The sequence below is a fragment of the Tiliqua scincoides genome, chromosome 2 (genome assembly GCF_035046505.1).
Source record: "Tiliqua scincoides isolate rTilSci1 chromosome 2, rTilSci1.hap2, whole genome shotgun sequence".
NCBI lineage: Eukaryota > Metazoa > Chordata > Lepidosauria > Squamata > Scincidae > Tiliqua > Tiliqua scincoides.
In genome coordinates, this window is record NC_089822.1 from 147,071,096 (window position 1) to 147,089,153 (window position 18,058).

At 42.8% G+C, this 18,058-nt stretch overlaps 1 long non-coding RNA gene across 1 annotated transcript in view; it reads right to left on the reverse strand.

The window, feature by feature from the left end:
* Positions 1-6,653: 6,653 nt before the first annotated feature.
* Positions 6,654-18,058, reverse strand: part of LOC136641981 (uncharacterized) — a 124,019-nt gene continuing 112,614 nt past the window's right edge. The window contains exon 2 of the long non-coding RNA XR_010793938.1: positions 6,654-8,167. This is a non-coding gene — a long non-coding RNA (uncharacterized lncRNA). The remainder of the gene's footprint in view (positions 8,168-18,058) is intronic.

Below are 18,058 nucleotides of genomic sequence, written 5' to 3' on the forward strand. Positions count from 1 at the left end.
GCAGAGCAATACACTACAAAAGATGTCTTGCTTGATCAGACCAGTGTTCTTAACATACTGTGGCTTCACCTGCCTTGCTTGGTGGATGAGGGACCAGGTCAAGGCCCATGTGGCTTCTGTATGTTGCTTGTCCTCACTTGAGAGATTCAGTTCCTGCAAAAGTCCCATGCAGACCTGCTGCCCCTGAAGAAATGAGACAAGAAAACGCAGCTCACACAAAAGCTGGAAAAGTAGCCATGGGATAGAATCCGTTGAAGCCTCTGAAGTTAATATTTGCCTTTCGCAAAGCAAACTTCTAAATCCCCCTAGGTTTATCTGCATTTCCGGGGTTTGTTTATTTATTAACAAATTACTCCCCTGCTTTTCCTCCTAGTGACATGGGTAAATCACAGTTGGGCTGCCACCTCCTCACTTTTCCTCATCCATCCTTGACAGTTTGGCCTGGCACTTGCTTTCCATTTCCAAACAAGCTGGGATTATGCAGGTGATATGCAGAGCACACAGACTAATGAATAGTTAGCGACGCCTTGTCTGAGTACCTTCCTGGAGTAAGGGCTCATTCTCCTTCTCCTGACATAAAGGTATGCTTCATGGCGTTTGACAGTCAGGCATGGGAGGAAGTGGAGATGGCGAAGGCAGACCTAATACCATATAGTGCTGTCCCTGAACAGCTCTGCATCAGCTTCCATTGGGTGTGATTGTGGACTAAGTGCCACCCTCTATATCGGTGATTTTCAACCTTTTTTTGTCTTATGGCACACTGACAAAGTATTAAAATTATCAAGACACACCATGTGTTTTGACAATTGACAAGGCACACTGTGCTACTGGTGGGAGGCTCGCATCCCCCAATGGCCCTACTAATAAATGACCCTCCCTCAAACTAACATGGCACACCTACAGATCGTTTGCGGCACACCAGTGTGCCATGGCACACTGGTTGAAAATGGCTGCTCTACATCAAGCAAATCCACACAGGTATGGCTTGTGTGCACATGCCATAATGTGTGTATTTAGAATCAATTTGTGGCAAGGACGTGCTCTGGTGAATGGTCCCAAACCCTGGGGTTGCTGCTGTGATTTGAGGTCTGTAGACCTCATATCAAAGCTGTACAGATAGCGCTAGCTATCAGTGCTGCTTAATGTCATTGTGGCGAGTTTAGACCTGATCTCAGGCAACAAGCGAGGCAAAGACGACAGGCACCATCACCACCTAGACTGTGTGTGCTAAGGATCAAGTGTCCATAAAAGATTATGCTTCTAAGAACTCTGAAATCTACCCTCTTCCTCTCTTTAGGAAAATGAAACCCTTCAACAACAATGTGACACTTTACTGAATACCCACCAGGCAGGAATGCTCAGAGTGCATTATGCAGCACTTGATCAAAGGACAATTCAACCATTTTCATTCACCAGCATGAGCAGAATGTGGAACTGGCAAGACAGGAAGTACTGTTTCATTTTTCAAACTCTGACAGCCAATCAGATCCCGCAATAGCCAGCATTTGTACAGTACCTTCTGAGTGTGAAAAGCACTTCTCCTGTATTATGCTGGTGGCCTTACAACAACCCTGCAATGTAAGTATTATCAGCAGGTTGCAGCTGGGGCATGAAGGAGAATGGGCCAGCTCAGGGAGAAGCTAGCAAATACAGTATTCATAGGTAAGGGAGGGTTCTACAGTGCTTGGGCCAAAGGGCCGCCCAAACCCAGCACCAAGGCTAGGAGAGCAGGTTAGGAATGCCCACCACAAGTCATAAGCACTAGCTGATCACGACAGTAGGTGTATGACTCTTATTTGTATGTTTATAGTGCATGATGGATCTCAAGGTGGGGCATGTGGGGTTATAGGCAGTCTTCCAAATGCCTTTTCGTAGATCATCAGCTGGATACAATGAACATAGTGGGTTTATTTTTGATTTGCATATTTTCTCTTCTGTCGCTTGCTGTTAACGAGTTTCTAAGTGAGAAAAAGTGCTTATTTTTGGTTATGACCTTTTAATGACATCACTTCCTGCCTAATGATATCACATCTGGCCCTCAGCAGGCATCATGAATGCTATTCGGCCCTCTGTATGAAACGAGTTTGACACCCCCTGGTGTAATATGATACAGAGGTCACAGTCGAAATGCTTATTGTGCTTTAGTGTGCTGTTTGTACAATTTTGAACAAGAATTTGGATAAAAACACATAACACCACAATTTGCTATTTTAATCAAGAAATTTTGGAAAAAATATCACCCCCCCCCCCCAAAAAAAAACAGCCCTAGCTATAGTAGACTTGTTCCTCAACATTCTGACAAATGCCTGTATACAAGACACATGCTTTTGCTCCCAGTATGTTCCCCGAGTAGTTCTTGTTGCTGAAAAGCTCAAGGCACCCTTAAATGAACTGTCGAGCATGCAGGTTCAGTAAGAAGTATGCACAGGGCCCACAACAACTGGATTCATAGTACTCATGGAAAGCTCAGGTCGACTCACTGATGGGGAAACATAATTTTCTGGTAGAATGTTTCTATGGTGGAGCTCCTACCACAAAGGAAGCTCTTCCAGATAACCAGAAGGAAAGCTGCCAAGAGAGCTATTCAGAAAACCTCAATAAAACCAAGAGATTACTTTTGTGTTCACGCCCTTTTATTACCAAGTTACCGCTTTAAATAGATCCTTTGGGCTGTCTACTTAAAAACACACAGATGTATCAACAGTGCCACATTTCGGCACTGCATTTATTAAGCCCCACATTCACATGTGAATATCAGCCATTTAGTATTATGGACAGGTGATAGTAATAATCCCACTGCATTATTGCCCTAAGGATGCGTTACTTTCAGGTTTTGGTGCAAGAATGAGCAACTGGACACCGAGACGGACTGTTTTAAACAGACATCAAATGGCAGCTCATACCTTGCGGCACTTTTCCAAGAGACCCAAAAGCAGAAAAGGTGTTTGGCAGAATGTGATGCACCTCACCACATTCTGTTTCTGCTGCTTCCACCTTTACCAGCACACTGGGTGCTCTCCTATAAAGGGAAGATCAACACATTGAGATGCTCTTTGATGATGTCATCAGACTATGTATTACTGGGCACCTCCCAAACCAATTTCCCAAAAACTTGATAGCTTTCAGAAAAATCTGCAAATGAAACCAGTCACTCACATCTGCATGTATGTGCTCACTCCCATCTTAGCTGAAGCACTCTGTCTCCCAGGCATTTTTAAAAGGAACAACTTTGGCTTACCCTGGGTCAGCTGTGGGCTGCTGTACAGCTTCCTACCTTTCCTGCTGTTTTAGCTCTCCCTCGCCTGCTTGCTGTTCATTTGTTCTGTTTTGAATGTACACATTAAGTGCACCGTAAAGCACTTGCTGTCAGTTGTGCAACACACCTGGCATGCAACACACTAGTGTGGCTTATTTTTAATGCAATGCAGTTTGGATGAAGCCTGTGAATGAAAGATTCTGAATTAAATATTCATTCAAATGAAGTAATCTGAATGACGATTTTGGAAGATATATAAATGACTACTGAAAGGACCTTTCGAAGAACCAAAATATTTGTTCCCCTTATATAGCAAACCTATTCTAAATTGTTTTGCAAGAAGGAGAAATTATCTGATCTTAGTTGACATCCTCCATATTATTGCCACACTTATTGCTTCCACCTTAGTAATTTGGTACTATGATTAATATCTGACTCTGTTTTCAGAACATAATGCCATCACAGTTGTTGCTGAATGTACTACAGCCTAATGATTTGTTCAGCCCCATCTTATCTTCCTTTTTTGACTCAGGAGAAAGAAGTCCTTTTGAGATCATATGAAGCATTTTAATTAAATTCAGGAATTCTGAGTGAGTTTTTCTGCTATGTACAATCTCAAAATATAACTATGAAGGACAGATTTTTCTAAATTGGTAGGATATTCCACATTTTAAAAGAAATTGCAGAACATTGCAGTATCTAGATGTTTAACTTATAAAAGCTTGTAGCTGTCAAGCTACCCTCACAGAGAGGGTTTGTTAGTCCATACACCAGGCTGTTAGTTCGTAATACATTTGGGAAAGTCCTATTTCAAGTGTTTAGATGACATGTTGAAAATGTATTGGAAGAAGGCCTTATACCTTAAAGCAAATGGAACACCTGAGATACATGATTCTATCTATTTTATTTTCCATTGACTTTCTGTACTTTTAACAGAGCAGTCCTAGGCATGTCTACTCATGTCCTAGGCATGTCTAGCCATTGCATAGAATGGGACTTACTGTCTGCTAACTGTGTTTTCAATTGTAGCCTAATACAACCCTATGAATGTTTACTCAGAATTAAGTGTCACTGTGTTCAGTGGGACTTATTCCCTAATAAACATATTTAGGATTGAGAAGCACAAGTCATCTCCAACAAAGTGGAAAAGGCAAAGAGCAGATTTCAATTTTGTTGTTTTTATTACATTACTGTTTAAATTTCAGCATTGTGAGCCACCTTAGACATCTCCCAATGGTGATGGGAAAACAAGACAAATATTTTAAATAAATAAATTTTCATCTTGCCCTCTAACATGACAACTATCAACTACTAAGCTGAAGACTATAAGAGCAGTAAGGCTGTAATTCTAAACACACCTGAGCAGTGGCATTGCTAGGGAGGTGTGGGCCACACCGGGTGACGCGCCGGGGGCGTGACGCACCCTGGGGGATGATGTGCTAAAATCATGGCTTTAGGTGCCACCCTGTCATGCCATACACGGTTGGATGCAGAATTCCCAGCAGAATGCAATGCAAAAAACGGAATTGAAATAGCTCCTTTCCTTCAAAACCTATGGCCAAAAAAAACAGAAAGAAAAAATGAATGGATCCCTATGAAAAGTGAGCCGTATCATGTGTTTCCTCGTGAGTAAGCGTACTTGCCACAGTCTGTCAGAAAGGGTAGGCTGAGAGGAATCCAACGACACTGGAATGGTCCTGATCAAATGAATGCAGCCCCCCAAAAACACCCGAGAAGGAGGTCCCATCCCTCCCAGCTGCAAGTCTATTGAGCCGGAAACAAAGCCACGTGGCGGCATTTACTCACAAGTAGGTGAACTTGCCTTAGTCCGTTGGAAAGGGCAAGCTGAGAGGACTCCAAGGACACCAGAATGGTCCTGATCCAATGAATGCAGTCCCCAAAAACACTCAAGAAGAAGGTCCCTCCCTCCCAACTGCGCGTCTATTGAGCCCTATGGAAAGCTAAGCAGCCTCATTGTCGCCTTTACTCATGAGTAGGCAGACATGCCTTGGCTACTGGTCAGGCCAGGCAAAGGGGAATGTGAGGACACCAGAATGGTCCCAATCTGATGGAGCTAGAGGCCACAAATGCTCCAGAAGGCAGCCTCCCCCTCCCCCCCTCCCCATTAAAAAGGACAAAAAAGAGGCTTGAACTGGTAAGGGGAAAGTTTTCTATTTTACACTTGTGAAGCCAGGTGGGTCTTTATCTTGATATGCCTGAAATAGAAGAATTTTAAACTGGGCACTGGGGAGGTCTGGAAATCTCACTGATTCTTTTTGGGGGTTGTTATTGCAGGCAGACTACAGAGCAAGCTCCTTTGACCACTATGGGACTTAGAGTAGATATGCATAGGATTGGGCTTACAGGCTGCAATTCTACCCACACTTTCCTGAGAGTAAGCCCCATTGACCACTATGGAACTTACTTCAGAGTAAATTAACTTGGTGGAACAGGACTGGCTCCCCCTTATTTATTTCTTTTATTTTAATTTAATTATTTATATTTATTTATTTTAATTTGCTTGATGTCACTTCTGGCCATGACATCACTTCCAATGGGCCCTGGACAGATTGTCATTCTAAAAAGTGGGTCCCATTGCTAAAAATTTGAGAACTGCTGCAATAAGGTGTTAGTAAGTTGACACGGGGTGTGTGTGTGAGACTCTACAAGTTTTCTAAATCACTAAAATCAGAGTTTGGAGGAATAATGCCATCATGTTATATATCAATCAATGCGTAATTTCATGCAGAATGCAATGAAATAAACCACATTGAAATATCTGTGTTCTAACAAAAGGTACAGCCAAAAAACCTGTGGGGGCGGAGCGATGGTACATCACCACGCCCACCACCTGAGGCATTGCCCCGCCCACTGCATGGGGTGACGCACAGGCCTCCCACACCTGTTGACGTGAATCCTAGTGATGCCACTGCACCTGAGTGTAAATCCACTGAACACAAGGGGCTTCTGCATAGAGTGTGCTGTACATGCTTCAGTGTTGCTCTCTTGTATTGATCATATAGGAAACTACTACATAGAGGCAGGTATTATTGAGACAAACTGGTTTGATTTTTAACCTTTTACCTTAAACAATCTTGGTAGCATTAAACACAAGGTGGTTGTGGATACGTCTGCCATGCAGAGATGTAAGAGACATTTTTATATTGCACTGAAGCACCAAGTGGACCAAAAATCAAGGATTGAGAAGGGCAACTTCAGGATGTGTGTAGAACACACAATAAACTCATATCATTCATCAAATCAGCTTTCTAAGGCAACAGTGTTTCTGTTCCCACATTCATCTGAGGTGCTGCTTTGGTTCTCCGTAGCTTTCTCAAGTAAGAAGCAATTCTTTTTTCATAAAGAATTAAAGAAAACAATATTCTCATGACTAAAGTAAAGAGTGGTTTAAAATCGCTTTATTACACATTTACAAATAGTGTGGGGTTTACAACATAGTGGCCCCCAAATTTCTATTTTGTGTGTGTGTGCACGCAAACAGCATTTTGCCTTTGTTTCGATACAGATCCTGAAAGAGAAGTGAACCCCTATTTTCCTTCTTAACCTGTATTGCTTCCACTACCCATTCTTATATAATTCCTATACTCTGTCCACTCAATCTAATTTCTGCAGTTGAGTACCAGATGTTGATCTACCATTTTGGAAAGAATTCCTGAATTTAGCACATACATAACTGAACCTTTCCTGTTAGAAATCTACTAGATGAGCTTTTTTTTTTTCTCTCTCTAATGTTCTCAGCAATTTTTGTTGAGCAAAGCTGAAAATCAGATACTTGAAGAGATAGCCCTAGCGTGGCAACTCTTTCATTCTCAGATAATAATGCTAACATTATGGTCTTGCATCATTTGAAAGGAATGATGCTGATATGGCAACTGGGAATTTGCTACATCTCATTCAGCTATTGGATAGGTCCCAGAGCTGGCATACAGAAAGGTTCTACGTACAAGCATAAAAAGGAGCATTATTTCCTTAGCTGTTTGCTTTCTTCCAGTATTCTACCACCCGTTCAGAGAGGGTACACATCCTAATGTATTCATTCTCCTCACCTTATTTGAGCTTATCCTCAAGCTTATTTGAGGTGATGCTCACACAGGTTGGTCTCCTGTGTTTGAGATGGATTCTCCTGCAAAAGTATGCATTATTTCATGACAGTCATTCTTCCTTCAAAAGGAAATTTGTATCTCCTGGATTTCCTTGTGACTAAGTTACAACACCTTGGACCATTGTTTCTCCAGTCACACTTTTCAGAACTGTGTTTACTGCACATGGTATTTCTTGCCCAATATTCCTCTTGATCCTCTGAGCACCATAAAGTGGTGTTGAATCATGAACTGCCAATGAACATGGAGGACATAGAACTAAGAGGGAAGATAGAAGATGGGGTGAGGAAGGAATTCACTGCTGCTTCCATGATATATAGAGAAACTTCAAATGCTTTAGAGAATGAGGGAAAAATACAATCCAGTTTGAACCAATAGGTTGTTCTCTTGCCTCACGTGATTTTCATCTCTATTGTAGAGGTGAATATCCAGCCATATTAGATAAGGACAAGAAGGCAACATCTGAAAGTTGTAAAACTATGGGAAATAAGCCAATTTTAACTGCTTCATCATGCAGAGATACTGGTGATGTAGTCTGAGCTATCATCATGTCAGCTGAGGATCCCATGCTCCACTTCTGTTGATTGTAAGAAGAGATCTCCCCTGCCAGACATCTGTTTTGGATCTTGCAGATGGTGGACTGCAACTTATAAGCAAACATTTTCCTGATGTTTCCAAAGAGGTTTTCCATCAGGTGAGAACCTCTCTTCTGGGTCGAGTCTTCAGTACCTTGACCTCTCTTGTTAGTATTCTCCATACATGAATTTGTCCTTTTTTTTGGCTTGTGCTCCTGCAGAGAAAGAGTAAACAAATGTTCAAGTTACTAAGGAAGCTATAATTTTTTTTTAATCTAATGATGCAGCTACAAATTTTCAAAAAACACTTCACAATTGACAGATGAAATGGCAGTCACTGATGACACGTGCTTCATTTTGACAGGATGCCTCCTGCTTCTACAGAGCAATTCCTGGTCGAATCCAACTCTGAAGGGCTCATTCTGATCTCAAAATATGACCATTCCAGCAACAGAGACGGTGCAATCAATATTTAGGTGTCATCAGATGCCTGATCCTAGCTAAGGGTTAAACTAAACACGATGGTGGCAGAACCATCTCAGAATCTGGGTGCATCCCAATTCCTATAGATTTATTTAAAGTTGAAAGGAGTGGGAGGATAGTAGCTACATCCTTTTCCCAGTTGTTTCTGCCACCTATCCAGAGCTGTTTTAGCTTTGGATAGATCATAATGTGGAAAGTAACTTCCACCAGAAGAAAAAAGAGAAGTGGAAAAGTGGTTTCAGGAGGGTAGAGCCTGGGCCAGCATCCCTGCCTTTAAATCATTCTCATCTCACTTTATAGGAATTTGGCATGACCTGCATTCTTTGTGATGGCTTCTATTACCACTGTAGACAGACATCTTTAAGGTCACTGCACTGAAATCCCAGGGTAACTAGAACATAAAGAATGCTTAATGAAATATCTAGCTGTCATACAAGTTTGCTATATTGGGTATAAATTATATAAAAGAGTAACACGCATCACTGCCCAGGAGCAGTGGCGTCACTAGGGTTCACATCACTCGGTGCGGGATGCCAGCGCGTCGCCTCCCCATGCAGTGGGTGGGGCAACACCCCAGGTGATGGGCGTGGTGATGTACTATCATTCCGCCCCCACTAGTTTTTTGGCTGTACCTTTTGATAGAACAAAGATAGAACACATTCTGCATGAAATGATGCACTGATTGATATATAACATGATGGTATTATTCCTCCAACTTGTGATTTTAGTCACTAGTGGTGTCACACACACGCCCCAGGGTATCAACTTACTAACACCTTATTGCAGCAGTTCTCAAACTTTTAGCATTGGGACCCACTTTTTAGAATGACAATTTGTCCAAGACCCACCAGAAGTGATGTCGTGCTGGAAGTGACATCATCAGGCAAATTAAAATAAATAAGTATAAATAATTAAAGTAAAACAAATAATTAAATAAGCAGAAGCCAGCCCTGGTCCACCAAGTGAATTTCCTTGGTAGCTTGCCTGCAATAACACACCCACTCCAAAACCAGTAAGGTTTTCAGCCCTACCCAGTGCCTAGTTCAACTGAAGAACTTCTGTTTAAACCAGATCACTGGCAGGATCCACCTGGCTTTGCAAGTCTAAAAAAAGTTCACTTTATTAGCTGAAGCCTGTTTTGATCCTTTTTAGTGGGGGGGGGGGAGGAGGCTGCCTTCTGGAGCATTTATTGAGTTCCAGTTCCATCAGATCAGGACCAATCTGGTGGCTTCACATTCCCCTTTGCCTGGCCAAACCACCAGCCAAGGCACGCTTGCTTACTCATGAGTAAACATGACTGGGGTTTCGTTTGCTTTCCATAGGGCTCAATACATTGGTCTGCTTGGAGGGAGGGAGGGACTTCCTTGTCAGGTGTTTTTGGGGGTTGCCTTCATTGGATCAGGACCATTCCCATGTTGTTGGATTCCTCTCAGCCTGCCCTTTCTGACAGACTAAGACAATTTCACCTACTCATGAGTAAATGCGCGATAATGCTCAGTTTCACTTTCCATAGCACTCCATGCAATTTTGTTCTCCAGTTTCTTGACCATAACTTTTGAAAGAAAGGAGATATTTCACTCTGGTTTTTTGCATTGCATTCCGCTGGAAATCCCACATCCAACGGTATATAACACGATGGGGTTACTCCTAACCACTGCAATTTTAGCACGTCACCCCCTCAGTGCAAGTCACCTGGTGCAGCACGCACCCCCTGCACCCTCCTAACGACACCACTGCCCAAGAGTTTCCATTATGCCACAATGTTCACTGTGAAAACTGAGAAGCAGGTTTGTTAACTATGTGATTCTCCTTCAGTCTCGCTAGTTCTCATGAAAAGCCGTGTCCAACCCTCTCCTTCCTCCACGTGTCTGAACCAGGGAACAAATTTTCTCTTGACAGTCCTTGCTCATGGATACAATTCTAACAGCACAATCCTAGGTTTACTCAGTAGTAAGCCCCACTGTATTCAATGGGGCTTACTCCATACACACAAGGATTGCAGCCTAAGAGCAAATTAAAAAATAGCCATTTCTTTTTAAAATAATGTTACTGAATTGAGAAAAAGAAGCTTTTTGAGAAAACCCCAGGGAAGAAACAGCTCAAAACTCCTGTAAGGTAGGTTTAAAACAAGAACAAAGGGGTGAAACAATAATATCTGTGGTTATCATCATCCGTTTTAATAAGATATCTGAGATTGCAGTCTAAAATTACCTTTGCCCTCTGGCCATTCTAGATCTAGGAATCACTCATAAGAACATTTCATGGTGATTTGGTTTACTATGTTTACAGGTAACAACATCCTTTAAAGGCGTCAAGGTAATTTAATGTATGTTTTTTGCAAAGTACATTTATAAAGCATAGAGTGGCATACCTGCCTACAGCATTGAAAACACTATGAATTCATCTGGGGAAAAGGCACAGAGAGAGTGATCCCATAAATGTGATCTGGAATACCAGAGCATGTGTTTGGGGTTGGCAGGGAAGAAGAGAGAAATTGATACTTCCGCCACATTTTAAACACCGCGTACAAAAAAAGGCCAGCTGAAACATGTCGAAGTGTGGAGCTTAATCCATATCAAGTGATGTTCAGAAGTCTGGGGATGGCAGTTCTGATCTAGGTTATCAGCTGAGAGAGATGGAAGAGAGTGAGCTCGGATGAAACTGGAGTTTTTAGCTAAATGCAGAACTTAATGAATATGCAGCCAGAAACAGTAAACACAATCCTGACAAGAACTTGTTCCAAGGAAAGTAGAAATCAAGAGAGGCTGTTTTGTCTAAACTGGCAGAGTGTCCGGGACACGCTGACTGTGTCGTTCCCCTAGAAACATTAGATTAGACATAAATGAGACTTTGCCCCAGGATGCTAACACGAAACGACTGGCCACAACCACGTGGCTCCTGCGGGCACTTCCTTTCTGTTGCCTGGCAACAGCATGTGCTTGACAGAGGATGATAAACAGAAGGCCAGAGGGAGGAGGTTCTGCTTTGCCACTGCAGAGAACTAATCCAGGGAGGGAAGGCAGCATTAGGAATGGGTGGCGGTGAAAAAGGAAATTAGGTTGGACAAATTACCGTTGCACACACTCCCTTGCAGGCTAAACAAGCAGGCTCTGTTACACTTTTTGGGGCTAACAAGACATACATTCTTGCATCTGGGCAATGTTTGACCAGCCTGAGGCCAGAGGCCAAAAACTTAAAACTGGCGTATACTGTAGTATGTTTGCCTGCAAGTTGTCCTGCTTCTTATTGTAGGCCTCTGTTCGAGACGGATTCAAGATGCTGAAATACATTTGGGGTCTACTTTTTCATCCACATTATTTGTGGCTCTGGTCATTTAGCGTTTCTTCATTGAAAAGTGCACTTGAAAGAAGAAATTGGTTTTTCTTCCCAACTACTCACCATGTACCATATTTGGACTTTTACAAGAGGGGGCCATGTTGCAGACGTTCACAATTCCTCTGACTGGTATACAGACTTCAGGGACAGAATATTACAAGTGAACATTACAGAGTCTGAGTTCTTCTCCAGTACAGATCTTTATCTGTCATTTATTAACATCAGGTGCCCTGGGAAAGCTGCATTGCTCAGTGCTCCATTTACCTAAAATGCAGCATCCCAAATGCCAAGGAAGGGAAAAGAGAAAAAGAAAGATATCCTTAACCTTCCTTCATGTGGCAGTAGTACATCAGCATCCGGGGAAGAGAAAGACCACCCTTTCTGAGCCAAACACTACCAAACACTGCAGCAATCATTAAATAAGAAGAGATGTGGGCTCAGTGGAGACCAGCAATTATCAGTACCGTTTTCTGGGAGGAGAAACACACACACACACACACACGCACACGCACACGCACACGCACACGCACACAATTTTAGCATTAGCTGTTGCTTGTAATCTCCATTCAAATAAAGCCCGAAAGAGTTCATCCATCTTATATGATAAGTACCCTCTTGGCCTATGTGATACAGGATGCAAAAAGCAAAGCAAACAAAAAGGTTACAGAGAATATAAAGGCTAATTTCAGAAAACACAGAAAGTTATTTGAGACATGTCACAGCGTGGCACTCCCACTACCCTGGCAGTTTGGAATCTACAGTACCATCAATTCCTTTACATGTTGTTGGGGTAATATCAGAGGCTCCAGGATATGGAGAAAGAGTCCCCAGTACAACTCACACCAACATTATCTGTTTAATAATAAGGGTTGATGCTGATATGGGAAAGAGGCTCCATGTAGCCTCCTCCCACATGTCCCTGGGCTTCTTATTTTATTCTTGTGGTGCAGGAAGGAGCAGCAAAGCAAAACATCGTCTTAGGATCCCATTCATGTGTAAGGACTGCCTCTGGTGCACTCACAGGTGCTTCAGATGTTTGTTTTTGAAGTTCCAACCTCACTTCTGAATAGTTCAGAACTGTGTCAACTTCACCTCCCACAGAGCAAGTTGAGGCATGGAATTGACAGAAAAGCCTTGGCAGGGCTGTAGAAAGTGGCTTCTTAGTGCACCCCAGTGGAGAAGCAGCTCAAAGGGTACATTAACTATTACACTGTACACTAGGCAACTATTTACAAGTGCTACTCGTTCATTACAATTCACTGTGAATCGTGTCAGTTCTGTACAAACAGGGAGCAAAAGGAAGGGGGGGGAAACACTGAGAATAGGGTTGCCATCTCATAGTTTGGAGACTTAACACTTTTATGCTACACATTTAAAGTCACTTCCAAGTCAGAGAGAGAGGTTGCAGCTTCATGCACCCTCTTCTGTTTCAAACCAGACTCTAGTTTTACTCGCAACAGGGAAAATAATGGGCAATGGAATGGGTGGAAGGCAAGCAGAAAGCACAGTGGCTGCACCCTCTGTTGTTAACTCAGGTCATTTAAAGATGTACAGACAATTTTAGCTACAATCTGTACTTGCAGAGTGGGGGGATGATCCCTAAACTGGAAAAGGAGAATGGGAATGGAGAGAGAGGAAATGTGGAGGGAGGAGTGTGCTGAGATGTAGCACTTGAGAGCAGGGAGGAACAGAGGCTAACACATCATCAGGTGGTAAGGGCAGCATTTGGCATGCTTCCTCAGGTGTCAAGAGGTCTTGGGTCATCCCTGGAGATGGTAGTGTTTCTTACATTATCAAAATGCTTGTCTTTGCCATTGAATTGATATCAGGAGAAACAGACCTTAGATACTGACTCTTGTGAGTTTTCTAAAAAAAATGGTGTACTTTTGACTTCTGAGAAAGTGGGCTCTGGCACACAAAATCTATGGCAACAGCATCTTTAAGTCTTTAAGACACCTTTGACTTTGCTGCAACAGACTAGTACACCTAACTCAAGAATGGGAAGGATGAAAACATTGTACTGAGTTAGAGAAAGACCCGCTGAATTTGTATGTCTCTATGGCTTAGTTTGATCAAATCATTCTGACTACAGTATTGTTTTTCGCCCTCTTCACTGAGGAATGGCAGCAGAGAAACTTAGGAACAACTTTTGCACAGATGGTCTTTAAAAAGAAGTAAAATACCAAAGATGGTACCTTGGCTTTCGCTTTGGTTTCTGAGTGACTACCAGTATTCCTTAATGGAAGAAATATGTGTGTCTATATATATGCACTTCTTTAACAGCTCTCTCTGCAAGGTGGGGCAGCGTGAGTGTGCCGCTTTTGAAGTTTCCTTTCGCTCCTAAGTATCCTGCTGCAATCAAAGTCCCATAAAACCAGCGATATCAGAGGCCATGTGTAGAAAGCCGTTATCTGTTATCTCAGCCACTCAGGTAGGTTGTGCCTTGCGGCTCATTTGAAAAAGTGTTGCCATGAAAGATCAAAGCTATTTCCTGAAATGCCCCACCCAGGCCCAGTTGTAGGTGCCAACCAGCTTCCCTGGAGATTAACAGCAACACTACAGCTGAAGGTAGGGTTTGGAATCCTGGCACCATGGATGCCACTAGCAATTCAGTTAATCTGTATAAGTCAAGAGTTTGTAGGCCAAGACGGAGACATAGTCATAATCTCAACAGTAGGAGATGTACAGATGTCTTAACTATAGACCTTGACAAGTACATCTACTCATGTGGGAAAAATCAAGATGCCAGCAAAACATTACCTACACAATGTTCTCACTTCAGGAAATAAAACAGAGCTCCCCGCTTACCCTCTTTTGCTACAAATTCACATAATATTTAGCAAGGAGGGGAAATTGTCTCTTGCCACAGTTGCTTGTTACAGCATCTCTTCAGGTGCCACACATGATGACTGTATACATACTACTATAGGAATGACGGGGAGAGAAAGACAGACGGGGGATGCATGACAGGGGACACGTATGTAATAAACCTGTGTGAAACTCTTAACTGAACTCAGTCAAACACACAGTTGCCATTCATAGTATTTCAACGCACTGCATTAGTTTTAACTGAGTTCAATGGGCTACAAAATTCATCCAAAATGCCCAGCCTCTTCTCTAAGAATTAGCTCTAAAGGAGGATGTGAAGTAGGTGGCTTCTATGACACTCCCCTTCCAAGTGCGTGGCAAGGGGGGGAAACCACACACACACACACACACACACACACACACACACACACACACACACACACACAGAGGATAAAACCCTAACCACCATCTCTAAAACCTCAGCACCAAACTCATATAGTACCCTAACCAAGCATTCCTTCCTTCATTTGTCCTGTGTGTGGTTACTAAACAGGTGCAACCCTCCTATCTCTGCTGATGCATCCATTGTGCTCCACCCGTATGACACCTTTCAATACAGTACATAGGGTAGCAGTGATTGAAGGATCACATCTACTTGATAAGCACACTCAGGACCAGGGATGAGAGGAGGAAGGAAAACATGACTGCAACAAGATGGATGCTTTAAGAGGTTGAGTTCACTCTGAGGTGACAGAACCTGAATACAGATAGCCTGAATTTTGACAGAATGTGCCGCTTCATATGAACCACATATCTACCCCCTTTCAGTACAAAAGATGAGGGGATCAGACTACAGGAACATTTTGTTAGCTGTAGGAGCTGCTCCTTCCTCCGTTCAACTTTAAATGGGGGGCCAGATATCCTTGTATATTTATGCCTCCATAAGGACTGGCCGGGATCCAGCAAAATGAACATCAGATAACCCATGGCATCTTTCATCAGAAGTAGCCTCGCTCCTAAGCCTCAAATTACTGCTTTCTGGCAAGGAAGGGGAACAACCTGGTTACCCAGCAGTTGAAAGTTCCCAGAAATACACAGTGAGGCCGAATGATTCAGCCAATGGCCCACACAAGCAGTGAGGCAGAGGGGTCTCCAGGGCCAAAGAGTCCTGGCCTCCAGCCCCCATGTTCTTTTTGCACTACTAACCACCAAGTCACAGAGATTCCCTCAGGCCACAAGAAGAGGCGGCATAAACGGCTGAAACCATAGCTGGCGTACATTCAAGGGCACAAGCTGTCAATGAGCAAATTCCACCTCAAAACAGCAGGACAGGAAGAAGTGTCCATCCAGAGAAAACAGAAAAAGACAAGAATAAATGTGCATCTTGATCTAGCTGCTTGCCCTCAGCTTCTCCTACTTCTCCACCTGTTCCATTCTTTCGGCAAACATGTGCTCAGCAGCGTTTGAGATGCTCTCTTGGCCAATTCATTCTGTGTGTTTTTCCAATTCAGAAAGGCACCCTGGGACATGGAATTTTGTTTATCTGCAAAACTGCGTGGGCAGCAAAGTAAAACAGGAAAGGCATGATATAGCTATCCCCCAGCAGTCATCAAAAGCAGAAAGCCCCCCCCCCCCAAATTCACTATTCTCTTTTTATAACAGACATCCTTGAATCTTGGGCCTTTTGAACGCAACCACAGTATTTTGCTCCCTTTTAATAGCAGTGGTAGGACTAGGAAACAAGCAAGCTACAGAACTCAGCTCCTTCTACTTATGCAACCATGCAGGGTTTGATAGTAAAGTCAACACTTGCTCCACAGTTGGAAGCCTTCCAATGAATTCAGTGATCATGGACTTGTGACCTTCTAATATATCTCAAAGCAGCATTTGGTAGATTATGATCCTGTACCTGTTTTCATTAAAAATAATACTCTCTGTAGGGTAAATATATAGAGATGCTATTTAAGTCTGGAAAGGTTGGAAATTGGTATCAGTTTCAAATTGTTCTTTGCCTTGAGAACTTGAGAAAAGATAGATTGCTTTGCGGTATGCTTAAAATTTTTAAACTGTCAAAATGCACTGAGTTTAACTCACTCGTTTGGCACACCATTTGCAACTTCGTTGGTTTGAAATAAGATATCAGAATAATGTTTTTAACACTTGTTCAAGACATTTCTAGGTTTCAATTTTGAATTCTAGTTCAGCTCCCCCAGTAGATTTATTCTATCAGGGGAGAGGAAAATGGCAGATATATTGTAATGCAACAGCTAGATAAGATATTGGAACGAAAGTACAGTGTGCAGATTCAGGACACCATTCTGGGATTAAGTCCAGCAAAACTGCCTCGCATACTTTTAAAAAGGACCAAGCATACACCATATCTCCCTTGATGGCCAAGACACTCAGACAGCACTTTCATCTGACAATTTTAAAAGGGCAGACAGGGCATGAAGTGATGAAGTAGGGCACTGAAATCCGCATACCTATTTGAATTACCAAGTCAATTCTTTGGCTGGATGCTTCTAGTAAGATTTTTATTTGACAGTAAAAATGTTTGTAGTGCCTTTGTTTGCATTTCAGGCAAATAAAATCAGAATTTTGATTTCTAATGCTATATAGCTGCCCTTTACTGGGTGTATTTTGGCATCTGTTTTTAAAACTCTATGTATACAGTTTTTGATACTGTGGAGCACCAGATCTGCCAGTATTGTGCAATGCCTCCTTGTCTTCCCCTGCCACTCTATGGTTGAAGCTAGACACAACCAGAATAGTGGAAGTACAAATGTGGCAACAGTTCCACCACCCCTGTCTAATTAAAAAGGGCCAGCACCAAAGCAGAAGGGGACAGGAGAGAGGAAATGGTACAAGCAGCTGGCTGTATCCACTTCCAAGGTTCCTACAACCTGAGGGAATGACTTCCAGGCAAGTGCAGTAGTGATGGCAAGGCCATCAGAAAAACAGGCCAGAAACAAAAACTGCCAAAGCACCTTGTCAGCAATAACCCCCAGAACAGATGTGCACAGTTGCTCCTTTGGCTAGTTACTCTCCCTTCCCTTTACCAGGCAGAAGGGCAACTTAAAAAGTGTGATTGACTAGCAAAATGAAGAAATCTTTGGGTAAAAATTGGCTATAGTGGCCTATGATGAGGAATGTTCTTCCTAATATATTGAGGTGTGGGCTCTCAGGCACATATGAGCTATGGTCAAACTGTTATGCTGGAGCTACATATCTGTCATGAATATGTACAGTTCAGGCCTAGTAGCACTGCAAGGCCTGAACCAAGCTAAAACAGTAACACAGAAGTGGCTTGCATTTCCTAGCTGCTAGGATTTACAACTCAATGGAAGGTGATTATGTAGCACCTAGGCAGCCAGAAAGACGCCCATCAAGGATGGAATGCAGCTGCAGATCTCCAGGGGGGAGGGAAGAGCTGAGAGGGCGAGCTTCCAGCCCTACTTCCGGAGGACAGGGTCTTGGTT